General features: G+C 43.2%; 1 long non-coding RNA gene across 1 annotated transcript; it reads right to left on the bottom strand.

Moving 5' to 3' along the window:
• Window positions 1–971: 971 nt before the first annotated feature.
• On the bottom strand, window positions 972–4,874 carry LOC145718378 (uncharacterized). Its single transcript, XR_014141763.1, has 2 exons — window positions 2,262–4,874; window positions 972–1,281 (listed from the first exon to the last, which is right to left on the bottom strand). It is a non-coding gene; the product is annotated as an uncharacterized LOC145718378 (long non-coding RNA).
• Between the last annotated feature and the right edge of the window lie 173 nt (window positions 4,875–5,047).

Here is a 5,047-nt window from a genome sequence, read left to right as displayed (position 1 = left end):
AAAAAAAAAAAAGAGTGACTGAGAGTGCAGCTGGGTTAAAAACCAATGGGACAACTGGGGGTTACACAGAGCCAAAGAACACGTGCAACACGGGTTAAGTGAGTGCCACCTACTGGCCAGGAGGGGGCACAAGATGTGTATAACTATCTTCAGAATCTGTGAGGCAGTTTGGGGCCTACTCAACAGGGAGGGATGAGACCTGACCTAGTGGGGGAGGACTGGACCGAGTGATATGTGCTGCAGACACACCAGCAGGGCATCAGCCTCCAGAGAAGGCAGAAGGCAGCCTAAGGCCCCTTCATGCTGCTATCCTCCTTCTCCTTTAAATACTGTTCAATTTAAACTAGCAGGCCATTACACTGAGGGGGCTCTATCACTACGGGGGCCTATGTAAGCAAAAAATCTGAGCCTGTAAATACCTCAGTTATGAAATCGAAACCTAAGGACAACCAGTCAAACAGCCCACTACGCTTTGAGCTATAGCCGGTCAATTAATTTCTTTTCTTTGCTCCTGCACCTTCTCTACGTAAGTCTTTCCTCTAGCACCTGTTGGTGGAGCGCCCCTAACCACTTCAGTTGTGTGCTGCCCAATTTGAGTCAGTATTTGCTTAAATAAATCTTGAAATGTTTAATATGCCTCAGTTTCTCTCTTAACAGTTCCCAGGCACAGTATTGTAAAGCATAAAGGGAAGGGTAGAAATACAAGACCAAATGTTGAGCACTTCACAAGAGAGCTGTTTGTATGACTGGATCAGACACCAAGTAGAGAAATCAGATTCTCCTCTGTAGTAGTGAACCTAGTTCAAGATAAAATAAATAGAATCTATTTTCCCTATTGCTGGATTCCCCTATCGATCCCACCACAAAGAGAACTGCAAAGTGCTGCCTTGGCCTCTAAGTACTAAAGCAACATTAGAATGATCACTCATGGACACAAAGATCTTGAAAAAACACCATTCCTTGTAGTCAGGTAAGAGAGGAGGACAGGGCGGTGTGTGAATTAGGAATTACAACTTACAGTGGTCTCGCAGAAAATTCCTTTACAAAACGGGAGAATTCTGTAACAACCTTTGGAGTTTTCTATGTTGGACTTATTGTTCATAGATAACATAATAATACACATTAAAATGACTGACTTGAAACATTTCATTTTAAATATTTCTCAATGTTCCCCTCCCCGCCCCGTGTTTTAAATGAAGATAAATCTCATGTAAAAATTACCTTTTCTTTAAAAAACTTGCAGTCAGACAAGCAGGAGATGAAAATATCGTCATAATTTCACTGTAAAAGTAACAACACACGTGTTAAGTCGTAATGTACTATAAAGCATGCCTCCTCTTAGGTCCAATTATACAACTGATGACATGGAATCATCAAGGAAAACTACTCTCCTACGAGTCTTCCAAACTCTGGACATATTTTGTGCTGATAAATCTCCCCCAAATCCTTCATAGTTGATTTTACCAAGACATGGATTTAAATAAAATCCATCCTTCTGAAAACAGAAACTTACGGTGCCCCAGAGTATAAACTCTGAAGATACAAAAGAGCGCACTTCAATGAGGGCTTTGTGAGATACAACATGTTTTTGATTCACTCCTGCATCTCCCGTGACTATCAAGGTGCCTGGGAACTGTATGTCCTCAATATAGCTGTGTTAAGTAAATGATGAATGAATGAGATCATCAGTGACTTCTTCAAACTTCGAGGGGGTAGAAGAGAATCATGGTTAAAATGCACATGCCTTCACAGCAAAGCCAAACCTTCTGTCTTATGTTTAGGATAAAATGACCCCATGGCTTCAAAACCAAATATTTGAGGGGCGCCTGGGTGGCTCAGTCGTTAAGCATCTGCCTTCGGCTCAGGTCATGATCCCAGGGTCCTGGGATCGAGTCCCGCATCGGGCTCCCCTGATCGGCGGGAAGCCTGCTTCTCCCTCTCCCACTTCCCCTGCTTGTGTTCCCTCTCTCACTGTCTCTCTCTCTGTCAAATAAATAAATAAAATCTTTAAAAAAAAAAAAAAAGAAGTCTTCTGGTGCAGGCGCCTGGGTGGTTCAGTCGTTGGGCGTCTGCCTTCAGCTCAGGTCATGATCCCAGGGTCCTGGGATCGGGCTCCCTGCTCGGCAGGAGGCCTGCTTCTCCCTCTCCCACTCCCCCTGATTGTGTTCCCTCTCTCGCTGTGTCTCTCTCTGTCAAATAAATAAAATCTTTAAAAAAAAAAAAAACAAATATTTGATTTATAACTTATCAGACAGAGCGACCTCTTAGCCACTTCAAGTTTAGTGCTTCCTGTTGCCGCTGCTATCCATTTTTCCATCAGGGACTGGTTAATTCGGCTTATTTCTGGCAGGATTTTCCTGGAAACATCTGTGGAACTGGTATCCTTCGTGGAAGAAAAAAAAATGATCAGGAAAACATACCCACATGCTGAGGAATAAATAACACTGCAAAGCTTGTGGCAGGTGGTAGGTAGGCCCCACCCTTTCTGATGTAGGGTTTGGTGAGAAGGGTTATGTCCTCAGACTGGCCTGGCTTTTCCGGTTCCTAGCCTTGGCCCCTGGCTTGGTCTGAGCCTTAGTTTTGTCATTTAAAAATGGAATGACACAAAATAATTGAAAACAGGGACTCAACCAGATACTTGTATACCAGTATTCACTGCAGCATTATTCACAATAGCCAAAAAGGTGGAAACAGCTGGTGTCCAGTGACAGCATCCATAGATGAACATGGTGTCTACGTGCAGGAGAATATTCAGCCATAAAAAGGGAAGAGATTCTGATGCATGCTGAAACATGGATGAACTTTGAAGACATTATGCTAAGCGAAATAACCCAGATACAAAAGGACAAATATTGTGTGATTCCACTTATATGAAATTGGCAACTTCATAGAAAGTAGATTAGAGATTACCCAGGGCTGGGGGCAGTCATGGAATAGAGACTTATTATTTAATGGTTACAGAGTTTCTGTTTGGGGTGATAAAAAAAAGTTTTGGAGATGGATAGTGGTGACGGTTGCAAAATATTGTGAATGCAAGTAATGACACTAAATTACATACTTAAGAATAGTTAAAATAGAAAATTTTATGATGTGTGTGTGTGTGTGTGTGTATTTTAACCACAATTAAAAAAATGAGATAATAATACCTACCTCTCTGGGCTCTTGTTAAGATTAAATGATATTAGGTATACAAAGCCTTTGGATTATAGTTAGTGTTCAGTAAATACTAGTTTCTTTCTCCTCTCTAATCACCCATAGATTTTTACTTTTAGATCAGTGGTTTCCAAACTTTAGCATGCAACAGAATTACCTGGTGATCTTGCTAAAGCATAGACTGCTGAGCCCATCCCCGCAGTTTCTGATTTAGGAGTGGAGCTCAAGAATTTGCATCTGGCAAATTCCCACGTGATGCTGCTGCTCTGGTGTAGGGACCACACTCTGAGATCCACGGTTCTAGACAATACTTGAAACCAAATGGCTCGGGGCGCCTGGGTGGCTCAGTTGTTAAGCGTCTGCCTTCGGCTCAGGTCATGATCCCAGGATGCTGGGATCGAGCCCCACATCGGCTCCCTGCTCGGCAGGAAGACTGCTTCCCTCTCCCATTCCCCCTGCTTGTGTTCCCTCTCTCGCTATCTCTCGCTCTCTGTCAAATAAATAAATAAAATCTTAAAAAAAAAAAAAGGAAACCAAATGTCTCAGTGAGCAGTGTCAGAAATCACTATATGGAAAGAAAAAACCTGTCTTTTAATAATAGCCTTCCAAAAACATTAGTGCTCTGCTCCATGTTATACCTCTACCTCCAATGAACTTGTAATAAGTCAGGAAGTTCTTTTTTTGGAAGAAACCTCTATCTATGCCCAACATGGGGCTTGAACTCAAACCCCGAGATCAAGAGTCACATACTCTACAAACTGAGCCAGCGAGGCACCCCATGAGTCAGGGAAGTCTTCATCGTTTTTATTTAATGCTTAAATAAAGACCTCCGGAAGAAAATGTGTAACCATGACTTCTGAAGTTCCCTTCAGCTTCTTGATCTGAGCCTTGGGTGTCTCCTCTGGTTCAATCACGAGAGAGCTTGTATTCCCCGCCACATGGCTGGAAACTTAGGACAATGAGGTGCTCCCTATTGGCACTTACATACCATTTCTTCTACTCTCTTCAAAATCCCAGCTCCCCTGAAGTAATCATCTCTCAATGTCCTGGTCACTACCCTTCAACACTGAAAACTTTAGCACCTTGCTGTCTTCCTCAGCACTGCCATGCTTGTTGTCATGCTTCCCGTAATTCTTGGCAACTACAGAACTAATAAACAGGATTTATTTCCCACCTTGATCTCTCAAGTCTTGATCTCATCTCCACACTTCTCCTCTGCTCCGCCTCAACTACCCATGTCCTGGATCAGGGTTTCAAGAGGGATGCTATTGACATTTTGTGTCAGATCGTTCTTTGTTGTGAGAGTCTTGTGCATTGCAGGATGTTTAGCAGCAGCCCTGGCCTCTACCCCCCAGATGCTAGTGGCTGCCACCCCAACACCCTTTCCCTGTTACTACAACCTAAAATGGCTCCAGCAATTGCCAAATGTTTCCTGGGGCAAAATCATTCCTAGCTGAAAACCACTGCCCTAGATCTAGGTAATACCCTATGCTTTATAATCATCAATAACTGTTTCACCTTCTAAAATTTCTATTAGAAACATTCTCAGGGGCGCCTGGGTGGCTCAGTCAGTTAAGCGTCTGCCTTCGGCTCAGGTCATGATCTCAGGGTCCTGGGATCGAGCCCCGCATCGGGCTCCCTGCTCAGCGGGGAGTCTGCTTCTCCCTCTCCCTCTGCTCCTCCTCCCCTCACCCCCATTCATACTTTCTCACCTCCCCCCCCAAATATATAAATGAAATCTTAAAAAAAAAAAAAAAGAAAAGAAACACTCTCTTCTTCGGTCATCATACACCTTTTTCTGATTCTCTTACTTTAAAGTGAAACTCCCAATCTAACATTCTTTGGTGCTGGAATGAGTTAAGACTTTGGGGGCTATTGGAACAGAATGAATGTA

Source organism: Leptonychotes weddellii, unplaced genomic scaffold (assembly GCF_054177405.1).
Source record: "Leptonychotes weddellii isolate Sample4059 unplaced genomic scaffold, ASM5417740v2 HiC_scaffold_14805, whole genome shotgun sequence".
Taxonomy (NCBI): domain Eukaryota; kingdom Metazoa; phylum Chordata; class Mammalia; order Carnivora; family Phocidae; genus Leptonychotes; species Leptonychotes weddellii.
Note: the sequence above shows the minus strand (reverse complement) of the source record. Positions and strands in the feature narration are given on the sequence as shown.